The sequence below is a fragment of the Cardiocondyla obscurior genome, linkage group LG03 (assembly GCF_019399895.1).
Source record: "Cardiocondyla obscurior isolate alpha-2009 linkage group LG03, Cobs3.1, whole genome shotgun sequence".
Classification (NCBI taxonomy): domain Eukaryota; kingdom Metazoa; phylum Arthropoda; class Insecta; order Hymenoptera; family Formicidae; genus Cardiocondyla; species Cardiocondyla obscurior.
Genome location: NC_091866.1, coordinates 9,139,829 through 9,156,685, shown reverse-complemented (window position 1 = coordinate 9,156,685; position 16,857 = coordinate 9,139,829). Strand labels below are relative to the sequence as shown.

The following is a 16,857-nucleotide window of genomic DNA, read 5'->3' as shown; positions in this document are numbered from 1 at the left end:
TACGGGAAGTACGATGGAATTTTTTAAATGATGATTTATACATACGCGCAGCATTTCCCACGAAATATTCACGAGATATCGACTACGTTGAAGCGGTCACGTGCTCGCTTTTTTGACGGTTCATTGTTTTCGTTGTTTCTGCTTGTGGAGAATTCGCGCGTTCACTCAATGAAACGTAGAAAACACTCATGGCTAATAAATTGCAATTTAACGACCAGTCCCACAAGCGTTAATTTAATTTATGCGGTCGCACTCTCGCGCTTAATTCTCAAAATTGCCTGACACATTTATTCATCGTACCATCGAGCGCACTGTCCGCCACCGAGAGGAAACATTTCACAAATCTGTCTTCGCGTGCAGCGGGCGCACCTTTTCGCCCTTATCACCTGTCATGAATGAACGACCGTGCGACAAGACTCGCGCAATCACAGAGAGAGAACCGGCGCGTCACTAAATCCTTCCAGCGCAGCTGGTCCGTACTTCCACGTGGGCGACTGCAGCTCTCGCGCGAGGTGCATCTTCGCGGGGATCCTGTGTGTCGCCGGTGGGTGACGTACGATCGTAGCGAAAGAGCTAGGTAGGACCGCGCGCCACTTCCGTCCTTCTAAAATACCGTTCATTCATCATACCGCACTCACACTAACGCACTGGCACCGCGAACACCCTCGCTCACAGGCAGCGGCAGGGACGCAGAGGGTGTTATGCACCCGGTGTCGTATATGCACCGCTCGCGAAAGGGCGATAGGTTGAAAGGGGGGATAGGGGGAGGGGTACACAACGAGAGGTCGTGCGAAGAGGTCGCGGGGAACCGACAGGGAACGATAAGGGGGTAGGGAGCAAGAGGGAGAGATAGGTGCGTAAAGAGAACCGGTGGGCGAAATGCTGCCGTGGTGGAGACCGCGACCCAACTGCGCCAGCGCTTAGCTAGATATCAGCCCCCGACCACCGACGTCAACTCTTACCTCCACTCCCCCGCTGCGATGCCCAACCATGCCGGCTTCCATCCACCCGCGTGCCACCCCTTGTGCGCGCCGTCATAGCCCCACTGTCGCGTCGTCTGCTGGTTGATTGTGAGAACGGCTGGTGTTCGCGCGATGGCATTTCCATTACTACCGTGGGCATTGTCATCGATGACTTTTGTGCCACCGCTGGCCGTCGTCACGCGCCACTATTCTTGTCCTGCAAGGTTATTAAGGTCGTTAACTGGGTAAAAGCGTGTGTAGGCTACAAACTGCAGTTATTGCCTGTCTCGAGCTTGCCAATGCTGTCCGCGATATTTAACGTTGGCGTTAGAAACGGCATAGTATCGACGTTGAAATAAAATTTATTGGCTTGGCTCGGAAATACTTCAAGCGTCGCAATTTTTGGTAATAGTAACGCTTTTTTCGGTGGCTCGTCGTTTTGGCACGTTCGGCAAATTTGACTTAATATACCGCCTATCGGCGATTTCATATGCATTGGAACATTTTTTAATTTTTTTTTTTTTTATCGAAATTTAATACGTTTGATTTTTTATTATTATACCTTTTAATAGTATTTTATTAGCACGGTTATAAAATAAGGTAATAGTAGTTTTTATAAAGTATAAAATGCAATCTAGTAATATTACACTTAAAAATATAAATTAAAAAGTAATGCATACGGTAAAATCTCTCTTTTATTTTTCCACTTGTTTTTTCCACTGTTTTTTAGTTTGTTGATACGTAACAGCAAATAAAATAGCATTATAATAAGGTTCTTTCTGCCGCTACAACAACCACGATAAATATTTTATTTTCTAAATAATGAAGCGGATTGCTCTTTTTTTTTTTTTTTATTTATACCGTATTCGTAATTTATATTGCTGGAAAACCGCGGACGTTTGCAAAGCTAGCGACTTAAAAGTTTTCACGGTAATTTTCTGAATACCAAATTCTTTCTCATCGATTATCCGCGTTTTATTCAACTGTATTTTCTCGTTGTTTTTCACTGGATTTTCCTACTGCAGTTGGACATCTGAAGATGTCTTCGTGTAAAGTGCAGAACGCTTCTCGCTCGAATACTTCGAGGAAAGTAGCGTGTTAAAAAAGCATGTCTCTCTCTCTCTCAGTATCCTATCGATCATCGATGTCTTAGGGGGTTTCGATTCAGCCGCCCTCGATTCGCGTTCACGGCGCAGTGCACAAGCCGTAAACTCGTAAATACCGAGATGTGGGTGAAGGCGTTCGAGCGAAGGCACGGAGCAATTTTCGCCGTATCTTGCAATTTTCATGCATTTGCAAATGGTTGTGTATGGCCCGCCCAGAAGGCGAGCACGCTTCACAAGTGTTTGCAACTTGGGTGTGCCGCACGATGATGACCTCGTTAAAACGCCTTTTAATCCCGTATCAAAATCTTCAGCGACTAGCTCTTGCATAAAACAGTTTATTTTTTTCTTTCGATATTTTTTCCTCTCTGTAATAAGCGCAACGAAGTAGAACGTGGGGGTTTTTTTTTTACTAACATAACTTTTTAAATAACCAAATCTTTAAAAAAACGATGTAAATTAAAAGATGCTCTCGTAAAAAGTCAAATCGTTTAGTATTCCATTATGCAAATTTTTAATCATTCAGCTTCTTGTGCATTTCGACTGCTCGCTATTAAAATGAAATTTATTTCGCTATGCCGAAAGCACGTGTGTCATTTATCGTTTCGAAACAACCGTCGCGGTTTCGATACATACGTGATATTCCATTACATTTCCCAAGAAATCTGATACCCATTCTATCCGCATGCAGTAACAATTAAGCGCATTAGTGTGGTCGTCGCAAATGCCATGGCGAAACTTCGTTGAAGGTAGCTCGCCGTCGGAGTGGCCGTCGTCGCGGCGTTAGTTGGCAGTCTTTGTGGCACTAACTATTTCTAGTTTACGCCGACATTCCACTCACGGCTTCAATCTGTGAGCGAGGATCAGAAGGCAGGCGGCGCGCGTTAATGCCTGCGGCTGAAAGGGATACGGGGGACGGATCGCAGATTGCACCCCATCGTGACTCGGCGCTACGCTATCGGCGAGCATTGGGCGGCGCGATACCGTGCGATGCAAATTTGGTAACGCATTCGGTAACTCTATCGTTCCTGCGCGATTTTCGAAATTATTTATCCAATTTGAATGCAATTTCGAATCGTGCTTGTTTCTACTTGCTATCGCGATGACCGATTAATACAGAACTTAACAGCACGATTTTGCGTATATCCAAGCGAAAAATATACGCCATCGCGGCTTGAAATAATTAATTAATATTCTCACCGATGCTGCGTGCAGCAAATTGAAACTAATCGCTGTCACGTACGCGGATTGATCAAGATCCCGTCGAATTACGTAGGTAGTGAATGCCGTGTAATCTCCCAAGATTATGCCGATATCCCTATCGAGAGACTGCGATAGCGTCGGCTCGCACGAAGCGCAGACACTCGTTTAAGATTCGATTTTGACGAACCAATGATTTGCTCCGAACGTAATAAGCTTAACATTGTCATGCAAATGTTGCGGTACATGAGTTTGCAAACAATTAAGTATTTTCGCATGTAAAACGCCCACGTACCTGCCAATCACGACATGATGTAATAAGTTCCACGTAGTTTCGACGTGTCCCCGACATTTCTGACAAACAAGAAGCGAAAACACGAAACTCGGATCGATATTAGATATTATATGGTCGACAACGATATTGCGCGTCCATTGTTGCAAGTACATTAAACAAAAAAATTGAGGCAACCTATGCAATTATATTCTCCGGGATTAAATTTTGATCTTCGCGTTTCTTTTTTTTTTTTTCTTTTTTTATAATAAAAATATTGTCGGCAGTATGTAAATTTAATTTCAAATTTAATCGTTAAACAAGTTTCTTCGTAATCTATATTAATTGTTGCATTTATAAACGTCATGATTAATATAAATTACGGAGAGATGAACCGTCGCAACAGTAAATTACGGTCTTATATAAACAAAGGATGGACTTCACTTTTAACTTTCATATTTCATGATTATCATTGCTTGAACCGTACGCATTGTCATATTTTAGAGAGAAAAATGATTTTTAGCGAAAGTAAATTACTTATGTCGCTCAATATTTGCGCGAGAAACGTCTTTTATATGATAGCGAAGAACGTAATGCGATGCAGTTGCTATCCCGTCTCATCGGTTTACCCCAAAACGATGTAAAAGTATCGCTCACGCGAGGCTCATTAGCATTTAGAGTGGAGAGAGATTTATTCTCTGGCTGTGACTGCTGGATCACGACACGGCATGCATAGGATTATCTTCGAGGACCTGGACAATAGTGACCTAATCCATTTACAAAGGAAACGAGGTACTTTCCGGGAGGAAGGGGGGGGGAGGAGGGTGATCCTGAGTAGTAGTCCCGTTTCTCTTGCGTCGCGCTTCGAGATTTTACGTTTCAGCGATCGTTTCCGGACCTTCGAGTCACGTAAGGGCAATGAGATAACGACAAATCTTTTATCTCCGCGATCGAAACTCGATATTTATTTTTCGCACGGACACGCGGCGGAATCACGTTTCGCACAATTGAATCGTAAGTTGTAAAAAATTGATAACTGGAAACACGTACAAATTACTGTCGTTAAGTTTCACGATACACTAAGCATTTCGAGGTAACTCAAGCGATTTAATTGTGAAAATAAAATTTGCAGAATCTCCTTTGACATTTCAGTTTCGAATGCATTATATTGCGCGCCATTCGCGGTTTAGACTTGTCAAACACAAACCCGATTTGGACTAATTACTTTCGATACACGAAAATGATTGTAAATAACCACGAGCGAACGTTTATTACGTTTATTGCGGATTTCAAAGCCAATATTAGCAATAAAGGTATTTAATTTAGCTAGCAGTGATTGATAATATCGTATAATGTTACAATATATCTAAATAAAACTATACAATATTGTACTAAAATACTATAAAAAAAAAAAATAATAATAAAAATTTAACGCGTCTTATTAACATAAAAATAATAAAAGTTTCCGAGATATTTCGTGACGTTTAAAAGCAGCAATCGAAACTCGTCGATAAAACTCGAGCGTCTTATATAAGAATTAACAATTGCTTGCCAATTTTTACTTGAGAGCTTTCTATGGCAAAAGCGCGACTCACAATAAACGACGTCGCGACGGGCGCGCATTACGACGTCGAAGTTATTCACACGAATGCAATTGCTTTGTATTTGCAGCGCGCAGTCGAGCGGGGGGCGATTATATCACACAGGTCGTGGAAATCCAAGCATTCTTGGTGAACGCCATATGTCGCCAGACTATCGCGCGGCCTCTCGGAGGGCGTGCTTTGCGCGAGAAGTTACAGCACCCGTTCAAAGCAGATTGTCGTTAGTAGTCGGTATACGTATGCGCTACTTGGCACCAGGTACCCGACCTGTAAAGCCCTTCCTCTCTTTCTCTTCTGTAACCACATCGCTAACCCTCTGTCGAAGATTCGCCAACCGCGAATTCGTGTTCGTGAAAGAAGGGCGATGTATCTGAGCGACGTCTCTCTTTTGTGATGGAAATTTCATTATCGTCTTGTTAACCCTTCCCTTCTCTCTCTAAAGTTTGGTTAATTGCCAGTGATTTGCAAATTATATGACTTTAAATATCTCGGTTCCTTTTTCTTTTTTAATATTCGTATGAACAGATATACACACATATAGATTTTATCATTTTTATTTTATTAATAATACGAAAATGTATTCTTTATTTTTGTTTATTTTATATATCTTATATAAAATCGGTTTAAATTATTTTATTATTTTATATTGATATAGGTTTTTTTTTATTTTTTTTTCAATTTTATATAAAAATGTTCCTTTTTTTATCGTTTATTTGAATCGATACGATTAATTCAAAAGCGAACGAATGCTTGCGGCAACCGAGCATATTTCTCGTTGCGCTTTATAATGACATCGCCACAATTCGTGTGTAAAAGTCGTCCATATTTTAGTATAAAAAAAAAAAAAATATCCATTGATCCGAGATATAGACAAGCCAAACGGCGCGACGTTACACAGTCACGTTTTCTATAGGAAACCCTCTTACAGTGATTGTATTCGACAGAACGGCTCGTTAATCGTCGTTCACTGGGTTGAGCTTTCGATTTTTTTTTTCACGGGTCTTTGAAACGCAGTGCCATTCAGTTTTCGATATCGACATACGCCCGTTAGCAACAAAAAAAAAATATATACATATATATAGAACGTACATCCTGTACGATCGACAGTCAAAGAGAGAAAGAGAGAGAGAGAAAAAAAAAGAGAATGAAAAGAGAGTCAAATAGGAGATTTTTGCTTGGAGTGCAAAGAGCATTTGATTTTGAAGAAAGAAGTCAATCGTTTCTGAAAGCGCGATAGATTTTTGGTGTGAAATCTAGGTCTTGCTTGCTCTGTAACAATCGCTAATTTTTTTTTTTTTTTATTATTAACTCGCGTATCTTTATTTTTATCTGTGACAAGTTTGATTGCTCCCATTGCGCAAAGAACAGACGTTTTTAAGTTATACAAGTTATTTTTTTAATATTTATTTTAATATAAATAATGTGTTTGGTTAATGTACAGAATTTTATTTAAAAATCTTTTTTATCTGTATTACGGAATACATTCTTTTTCCTTCGATTAATTCAGGAACATTGGTTTGATCTTTTATCGGCACATATTTTTATGTGCACATTATATCGATTTAATGGATACTTTCATTGAGAAAATAATTGATGACTTAGAAAATTGCTTCCACACTTTAAACGCGGCAAACCGTGGTCTCGATAAGCCGACATATAGTTTTATAACTGTTTCCTGATGTTCCGAATGCATCGCGAGTCAGGAAATTGGTGGAGACCGGAGGGTTTGGCGAGTGGTCCAAAACGCGGCCAGGAAGCGAGAGAATCGAAAATATCGCCACGCTTAACGAGCTGTACGTGCTTCGTGCTATCGTGTTCGTCCGCGCCACCGAAAATAAATTTGTGCAATCGAATCAAATGCCGAAAGAGACGCGTAATGGAATCTATTAGAGCGAATTTTGCCGTTCGATTCTGTCCGCGCTCGTAGATGCCCCATAAGCGTAACACGCACCGTCGTGAAACTTTAACGTTCCGATTGAGAGATTTGGCGAAACGAATGACATAAATCTGTTCAATTCGCCGTCATAAAAATGTTATTTTCTTTCGGTTAAGAATAAAAAAAAAAAATCTACACAATTAGATTACAATTATTACAATAACTATATTTAATATATTATTCTTCGCGCACAGATACTATTTTTAAACTGGTCTCCTTGCACAATGTAAGCTTTGCTTGTTGCAATAAAAATGCGACATTAAAAATCCAGATTTTACTTTGTTCGAGCATTCGTGAATTTTTAATCGTAAGCCGTACTTTAAGTTGTCAAAAGAAATCCGGTAACTGAGAAAGGACTAAGTTTTTTTTTGTCAGAAAAACGGCGGAAATGACTCGCGGAACAGAATGTAAAAAATGAATGAAAGAGAAAGATGAGAAATTATGAAACCTGGGGACACGTTCGTCCGACGTTCTCTTTTAGTTTACCGCTCGTATTTGTAAAAGAAAGAGAGAGAGAGAAAGAGAGAAAGAAAAGGTAAACCCATTGTGCAGCTTTGATACAATTCGGAAAACTCATAACTGACATTCAAAAGGCTAGCTAACGTCCGTACGATACCCACTTGGCCGTCGCCCAGCGTTTCTATCCGGTTAAACGAAGCGCGTCTTCTATCATGTCTATTTCTCTCCTTTTCATGTTATATGGTCGTCGTTTCATCGTCGACCGCTTCCCAGCACGAACACTAGCTTGTTTTACTATCGTCATTCCCTCGTCCTCGAAGTAAAACGTCGCGGACGTGATCCAAGAACGTATACACCCGTCTGTCTTTTTAGCCTTATTTCCCTCTGTATACGTGTCGCAGCTGATTCAAACGTAAATACTTTGAGAGTTACACGGGGCGGCCGCCGTTTCTCGATACCGCCGATCTTTCGCAGCCTGTTCTCCCCTGTTTAGGAGGGTGGCCCCCAAGTAATTCTGTGTCGTCCATCCGTTTGTACCGGAAGCCCGAGGAATCTTCGACCGCCGAGGTCGGGCCACTGATAGAACTACCTTTTTCCACGTTCTATCGGCGTTTCCGTCCGGCGCTATTATAGATAAAAGCGGCCGCTGGTAAATTGTTGTTTCGATTGGACCGCGAGCACCTTCTGTTCCATTATTTTCGCCGCTCCTCCACCGTCGGACCCGACAGACTTTAAGGCATTTTATCTCGAATTTTTCTATTCCGCCCGCTCGTCGACTTTTCGCTGGGCATTATTCTTCTCGCGCGTCGTCGTTATTCGTTCTTACGGACGGGAACGCGGAAAGCGTGATGAATTGTGCAAAAAATTGAGATGAATATTGCACAAATTAATTTGTTGCGCATGCTGGAACGTTTTGTGCATCGAGAAATCGTTAGTGTTATTTGGAATCATCGTAATTAGATAATTTTGCACCCTGGATTAATTTTTCTCTCTGGACGTTAACGGGCTTTTTTTCCCCTCTTTTGTTTAATTCATTAAGGTCACTCTGTAATTTGTTGAGATAACGTGAAATTACTGCTATTCGCAAATCGCGCTGCCAGAGTCATTTCGACGGAAAAGATATCAATGCGACCGATAAATCATCGCGTCGTATTGTCGACGTTGCAAGCTGGCGTGAAATCGATGCTCGATCATTAACGAGATTTATACAGAAATCGACGCGTTTCTTTGCGCCCAGTCGAGCCCCACTCGGCCACTGTATTCAGCGCAATCCGGTCCTCCCTCGTGAAAAATTAAAGATCCCGGCGCGTCGCCCTTTTTTCCCGAGCATTTATCAAGCCCACGGAGCCGTAGAAACTGCACGAGCTGCAGAACGTAATCTTGAACAATTCGAAGAATACCGACGATTTCCTCGCCCCATTTCTGCCGTTTCAACATTTTCGCCGCTTCGAGGCCCCAGCCGTCATTATTATCTTTTTAAAGTCGTGGCGCAATCTAATTTTCAATCCTCAATGTTATCGCGCAAAATTTTGTGTCGCTCTCGCATGTGCAACGCGACATAAGAGTAGATAAAAAACATAGTTACCGCGGGATAAAAAAAAACAATATCGGTTTTTTTTTTTCGAGATAAATATTTTGTTTTCCATTTATGTTTTATCTTAAAATAATATGCGAAAAGATAGAAAATGTGCAGGACCTTCTGCGTAAAGAAACATTTAATATCAAACTTGGTATAATTCGCTATTTAAATTGCAATATAAAGCAGGAAAGTAGAACAGTTGTAACGAGACAATTTCAGTCAACATACGATATGAATCAGTGGGTTGTATTTTACTAAAAAAAAATACAAGGAGAGATTAAAAGTCGCCAAAAATATGTAACTCTTGTAATATAGTTATACCTATAAAAGTGCGTAAAACACTCTACATTTTCATTTGGACTTTAATAAACACTCGTTTTAATTGCCTGGATTTTGTGCGCTTAACATCGCCATTAAGACCGTACGTGGTGATTTTTTTTTTTTTTTATCCGGCTTTGTACTCGTTTGCTTTTACGTGGATGTCAAGATAATTAATCACATTTAATACCGTTGATGTTTAAAGAGGATTAGGGAAATCCTGGTAGCGCGGCTTGTTACGACAGAAATAATGGAGCGTCGTGCACCTCGATCGAGTGTCGGCTGTGTGATAAGCAACTTTCCTTCACCTGGGAATATAGTTCGCGGGAACTTACGATAACCTTGGTCCATCGGGATATCAAGCTAATTTGCTTAGGCAAGGTGTTTAAGTATCTCTGATATCAGAGTGATTTTCAATCAAAAGCAGAATCATCCTGGGAGCTGATAATTTCGCATTACGCCTCGTTTGTGTCGAGACTATTAACTAAATGCGGTAATTGCTCTATAACTGTAAGCGAAACAGTGTGTATTAAATTACGCGCACATTAATCCATCTTCAAAACTGATGTAAATTGATATGTTTTTGCTATTGTGCGGCAACATTGATTAGCAACTGCATTTGCAATATGTATTTGTAAAGATTTAATTATAATATACTCGTGCGTGCGCTTTAACATTTTAGTACCTAGAAAAGTTAATTATTACATCGCCATTACGCTTTTACACGGTTATCAGGAAATATATACTTTTTTCGAGAACTTCTCTCTGTGTCCGGATCGAAAGTTGTTGAGATAAAAAATATTATTATATCGGTAATTAATGAATTCCGCGAAATATCGTAGGGAACACTCGGGAAAAACTTGGCGCACAGTTGACAGGTTTACGGTGATTATCGAGAACCATGAAAACGGTAAATTACAGGCCAGGCATTGCGGCGTACCACGTATTTTCCGCAGCGAGCGAGCTCGATAATCCGCTTGTATCGAACGCGATGACTCCATCGAGCGATCATTTGCGACGATTGTTATAACTGATTGACTGCGCGAGTAATTTTCAATGGATTCCCTTCGCGAGATTACAGTTGCACTTTTAATTAAGCTAAAAAAGGGAGAGGCAAAAAATAGGTACGTCACGTCTACTTTTTTTGTTTTCCATCAAAAGATTATTTTTTAGTTTATTTAATTTTTCTTCTACATTGTCTCGTAATGCGATTAAAATTTACTTTGTTATATCGAGCAGCTTATTAATCAGCTCTGTTATTTTTTACGCTTATTGTTTTGTCGAACGTTTTTATTTGCACATTTAGATACCGAATAATAGCTTGTAACGTGTATATTTCCTTTCTATCGTGCGCGCTATTTCGTACCAAATTGTGTGTTAAAGGGTCTTGGTAGATACCACGAAGCAACTGCGAATCTCAGTCTTGAGTTATATCGACGCAACGTTAACAATCCAAAGTTCGTGCATACCGACTGTCACAATTACTTGCATGAAACAAACACGAGACCGACATTGAGTTGTGTGGTTCACCATTGATTGCATAGCTCCACCAATCGTATGTATATATTCTGATACGAAGGAACGTACACGCATCTGTCGGTCGTACCTACAGCAGTCCAGTGAGACCGTTGGTTTGTTTCATGTTCCGAATTGACATATATATTTCTTCTCCCTTCCCGTGCCACCGGTAGCAGTAGCAGAAGCAGCAGCTGCAGTTCAACCGCGAGTCCGAGTCGAGCACATACTTACTTGAAACTATCAGCCCAACTGTCAAACTGGAGTTGATAATGTAGTCGGCCACAACAGTGCTCGCCTCGAGCAACTCTCGCACGCGGCATGGAACAGTGAAGAGATCAGTAACTACCTGTAACTTTGTGAGAAGCTTAAGAATCGAAGAACTCGCGCGGGAGAAGCTTACACCCTACGAGCTTATAAGAGCGTCCCGAAGTATGTACACCATATGAATTATGGACCAGGCGACGTGGGAGACGTATCTTCGAGTTATGCAAAACCTGGTTCTCAATGCACCCCACCTTCGATGACATGCTCGTACATACCCTGCCTTGATGCATCCATAAAGTCGACACCGATCTTTTTTTAGACTTCGCTATAGGATAAAATTGTCCCCTTTTCTTTATTCGACTGAAGACGCCTTGTGCAATTTTAGAAACGGCAAATTTAGAAAATTGTTTTAAGTGAATAAATAAATTACATCATTAAATATCCACATAGTAAATTTTAATTATTTAGAAAAATTATATTTATTGTATCATATCGTAATATATCATAATAACTTCTTAAATTTGCCGTATATATAATATGATATTTATATTTTCACTTATATTGAAGCTTGTAGTTCTACGTATTTATACTTTTGTTAACGCATAAAATTCATACCTAGTATATTTAAAATTCGTAAGGCAGGGAAATAGGCAAAAATTCAAACTCCAGAAGGATTTGCATAATTGTACTTCTAAGACGGCATAAGTTTGTCGCACATGCTAAATCCACTAGAGTTATTGCTCGCGCCGCGTCGAGAAGAAATTTAGGTCGTGCCCGGGACGAAATCAGCTTGAGCGTCAAACTAGAGTCGATAATATAGTCAGCCGATGAAGCGCGATGGCATAACTTCCGTTGGAGGAGAGATCAGTAACAACTCGCAACTCCTCGGGAAAGCTTAAGAATTCAAGAAAGCCTCGGGCTTATAAGAGCCACCACTGCTTCGAAGTATGTACTTTGATGCATGAATTATGCACTAGCAGACGTATCGAGAGACATATCTTTGGGTTATGCAAAATTTGCTAGAGTCGGCTCAGTCTCTTTCTCTGACTCTCTCTCTCTCTTTCTTTCTTTCTCTTTTCTTTTTCCCTTTACTTTTTTCTCTCGCATCTCCGCTTATTTCCGATAAAAAACGCATGTACATTCTTCGTTCGCATTTCGATGAAGATGCACGTTTTTATTCGACGCTCTATTCGATATCTACGAATGAAAATTTGAATCCTCTCATAAAAGATTGAGCTAGAAACCAACATTATGACATTTTCTTTCGATCGTATTCTTTTGAGCTCGGGATAAAAGTCTTAAAAAGATACCCTTGACCATCGTTGACGTAGAACGCAAAGAATACATTTCACATTTATGTTTTGTGAAATGTGCAGAATCTTTCTACGTACTTTTTATTCCTAGTAAAAAATTTAGCTAAAGCTGAAGCATGCATTTACTTCCAATGCAAGAAAATCTGTGCATTTTCAATATTTATAAAATTTTGTTAAATATAAATATCAAGATAAACGGTATATAATTAATATATATTTAAACATGATAAATATATTAAATAATATTAAATATTGATAAACGTTGTTAAGTATTCATATAAATGTAACTGATATTATGTTTGCAATTAATTTCATAATTCCGTACTATTTCGATTATTAAAATATTCACTTTATAGTTTTTTTAAATTATTAAATTATCCACAGAGAAAATATGTTCGATAATGTTCGATATCTCATTATACCGTATAATTAGTATTACCTATATTATACCTAAGTGTTATCATAAAATAATGAATCTCATGTTTTAACCAAGTTAAAAAAAAAATGTTATTATACATCGAATACATAAAACTCAAGAAACATTATACTAATAGACTATGTCCCGACGTTTGTTATCAGTATTGGAACGTATATAGATTTTCATCACTAATATATTTATCAATCTCCTTACAACTTAGCATATAATTAATACGCACAACGTACCGGTGTACCCGTTATCTACAGGACAGTTCTAACTAGACACTCTACTTTGATCGATGTACGTCGTTGATATTATAGACGTTACAAACGTCACAGACACCGGAGACGTCATAGACGTCGGGTCACGTATCTAATGAGCAATCGTGGAGACTAAGCGTTGCGATATCGATACCACCATTATCTAACTTGGAGCCGGGCTGTAACTCGTACTGCCGTCGTAATTTCAGTCGCGAGCGGAATTGACCGGTCTCCTCTTGGGAGAGAGAAGTGCCCATTCAATTTCGTAATTGTCCCCGAGTCAAACAAGACCTACATCTTCAGCCACGGACACGATTGAATCCTTAATGAACCAATAATTTCGCTAATGATGCGCGGATTAGGAACTGTTTGCCGTCACATGTGTTCATTAGTACCGCAATTTGCGAAATTAGAATAATTAATTAACAACAGAGCGTCAATAAAATATTATATTAAAAGAAATCCATGAGACGCCTGAATTAACTGTTGATCGATTTTATTAAATCCGTTTATAATTGCCGCTTAAAACCGACGATGATTAGTTTTCTCGTTTGGTTTTAATGGCTGCATTAATGTGTCAATTATTAAATCGACGATTTTCAGGTTCGGTTTAATTTTAATATGTACTTATTATGTTACAGGCAAAGACGGTCGTCGCGACTTCCCATCCTCTCTCCGCGCCGCACTAGAAGTCCCTAGCGCGCCGACCAATCACAGCGCTCCGTGAATCGCCTGATCGTTCACAGCCTACGCGTTGCCCGTCGCGCAGTAGAGACGGTACGCCGGCCACGCGAAGAGCATCGGCTCTCTTTCGAGACGGATATCGAGGTACATATCTGCGTGTGCTTTACGTATATGTAGTCGGGCGACGATACGGCGTGCATCGAAATCCTTCGATCTAAGGCCCGAGATCTCTGACGGTCATTCTTGTTGCGGAGCTTCGAGCGCGAGCACGTGTTAATCGCTCCGGACTTTCTCGTACTTTCGACCGCGGATAGCACAGTCTCGTATACGGACAAGTGTCGACGTCGTGGACACGGGAATGAACAATCATTTTTCGTACAACTATATTATTCAACTCATCGTTCTGTGTGTTGCTTCGTGCCTCGATGTAGTGCTCCGGGACGAAAAGGTTACGCAGCAAGCGCATTACGCACGAAACGTTCGACCTGATACAAACATTCGGTGTTCATTCTGCCGACGAGAATGGACCGGACAATCAAAAGTAACCTCGGATTACATCGCAGCCGTACGCGTACTTGTGTCGAGACCGGAAACTTAAAGGACGTGTGTTAATCGCTCCGGACTTTCTCGTACTTTCGACCGCGGATAGCACAGTCTCGTATACGGACAAATGTCGACGTCGTGGACGCGGGAATGAACAATTATTTTTCTTACTACTGTATTATTCCACTCATCGTTCTGTGTTTTACTTTGGGCCTCGATATACCTAGTGCTCCGGGACAAAAAGGTTACGCAGCAGGCGCATTACGCACGGAGCGTTCGACCTGATATAAACACTCGGTGTTGTTTATTCCGCCTACGCGAATGGACCGTAGAATCAAACGTAACCTCGGTTTACATCGTAGCCGTACGCGTACTTGTGTCGTGATCGGTAATTTAACGGACAGGAGTGTCGTGGACTATCTCGCGTGTGACTTGTGGAAGGATGACTACACGTCCCATCTGAGAGGAGGAGCAGGCTCGGGACGGGCATCCTGCATCGGCGGAGCAACTCTTAAGTAAGTATAAACTTTTTAAATAAAATCTTTATTAAATAAAACTGTTATCTTTTTTTTTTATTAATTGTATTAACTAATTTACATGTGTGTATTAATATTTTTCTTTTTATGTTACAGTCACCGGCTGAATTCCACAACTCCGCTGACGCTCATGCAGATTGGTGAGTAGCATAATTATTTTTTACTCTATCGTCGAATCTTTCCACGCAAAAAGTGCGCTCGAGTACACTAAAAGGCAGGCATGACGTTTACTACAGCGGCGCGTTAAACATGTAAAATTTTCTCGCTTTATGGATTTTCTATTACACATTACGGATGTACTAAGATTTTTACGGAACAAACCTTGCGAGATACTTCGTAAATCTTTCACGTTACATTATACGTAGGACCAGTGTCTTTGACCCTTTAAAAGAGGCTCGTATATCGTTCTCGACGTAACGGGATCGATGAAGATACGGCGAAAACGCAGAATACTAGCAGGTATTACGAGCAGCGCGTGATTTATTAATTACGTACGTTCGTAGGAAAGTGCTGTTTTTAGGCTCAGATTTCAGATTTAAAGTTTGACGAGACGGGGATAGATATGTCTATTTCGTAGGATAAAATAATTATGAGAGACAGTGGGACTATCGGTATGACATAAACAATTCGTTGCCGACTCCGGGCAAAGACTCACCGTATCTTATAAAGGAGAATCGACGTTAAATTCCGGGAAAATTTACGAGCATTTCGTAGCGGGCCATTAATAACGTCGTAACTGCCGGAATCCGGAGTTTTAGTTTGGGTATGTAAGGCGTGTTCGATAAATATTTGAGAACTACGTGCGGTGGTCCGTTACAACATTTGCGAAGGCAGATATCGAAACTAGGGAAACTCTAACTGTATCCACCTCCAGTTTATACCGTCTTCTTGCGTTACACGCTATATCCATTGTCCCGTTCGAAAGCTACCGTGAAAATCTATTTAAATGATTAACGATTGCACCGCCACGAGAAAAGATTTATCCCGGTATTAAGATTTGTATAAGTATTTTAATTTCTCACACTATGCTAGTTACAGTTAAAAAAAAAAGTAATAATAATTAGCATTACTATTCCTTCACTAAAGACCTCTCAAGAATTTAAAAGCAAAAATAAAGAAAAGGGAAATTAAAAAGATTATTTAACATTAAATTTACAAAATAAAAAATAATCTGCACAGTTATTAAAAAAAAAAAATCCCATTAGTTCAACTAAAATGTGACTTATAAAATACGTCGAAAATAGAAAAAATATTTTAATAAGGTATTAAAAATAATCTAAAATTATTTTTAAGATTAACTAGTATCTTGCAAAACAATTGCGTAATTTAATAACTTTTATATAAAAAATGCTTGTAATTTTTTATTAAAAAAGCTTTTGCATTATGCACACATTCTTCGTAAACATGTTACCTCATTCAAACAGACCGAAATATGCAATAAATTTCAAATATTTGCGGTAGTTCAGACTATACCGATAAAAATGCGTTGAAAGCGATCTCCCGGCTATGCGTCCGTGATTCGCGTAACAGCGTGTGGAATTATTTACAACGTAATCCTGCATTATTCCCAGTAAGCGTCAGGGATCGTGTAAAACAGCGTAATGCGGATTAATGTTATGCGCGTGGTCGGTTTAATGCTAGGGAGCTACACTTGTTACGTATTCTTGCAACAACGACTAGAGCCCACCGAGTAAACTCGCGCGGTAAACCACGTCTCAGATTTGTAAAAGCGATTCTCTATAGCCGTCTGGCGGTTGCCTGCAGGATAAATTGCACGGCGGTAAAAGAAATATCGTAGGAAACTGCCTTGAAAGATGTTATTTATCCTTGTTTCATAATAAAAGATAAGTTGAACGATATAAAGTCAAGGTGCAGCATGCTTCGTGAGCTTT

General features: G+C 40.0%; 2 protein-coding genes across 5 annotated transcripts in view; one reads left to right on the top strand and one right to left on the bottom strand.

Moving 5' to 3' along the window:
- Nucleotides 1-921, bottom strand: part of LOC139113924 (zwei Ig domain protein zig-8-like) — a 53,161-nt gene extending 52,240 nt beyond the window's left edge. For 2 of the 4 annotated variants that reach the window (XM_070675376.1, XM_070675379.1), the window contains exon 1: nucleotides 46-917. The gene's annotated coding sequence lies outside the window, so the exon portion shown is untranslated. Of the gene's footprint in view, nucleotides 1-45 lie in introns of all 4 variants that reach the window. The other 2 variants (XM_070675378.1, XM_070675380.1) reach the window with 2 other exon arrangements.
- The window catches only part of Tsl (membrane-attack complex domain containing protein torso-like), a 192,467-nt gene extending 176,160 nt beyond the window's left edge, over nucleotides 1-16,307 (top strand). Inside the window, exons 12-13 of the transcript XR_011547778.1 lie at nucleotides 13,844-14,944; nucleotides 15,062-16,307. The gene's annotated coding sequence lies outside the window, so the exon portion shown is untranslated. The remainder of the gene's footprint in view (nucleotides 1-13,843; nucleotides 14,945-15,061) is intronic.
- The last annotated feature ends 550 nt before the right edge of the window (nucleotides 16,308-16,857 follow it).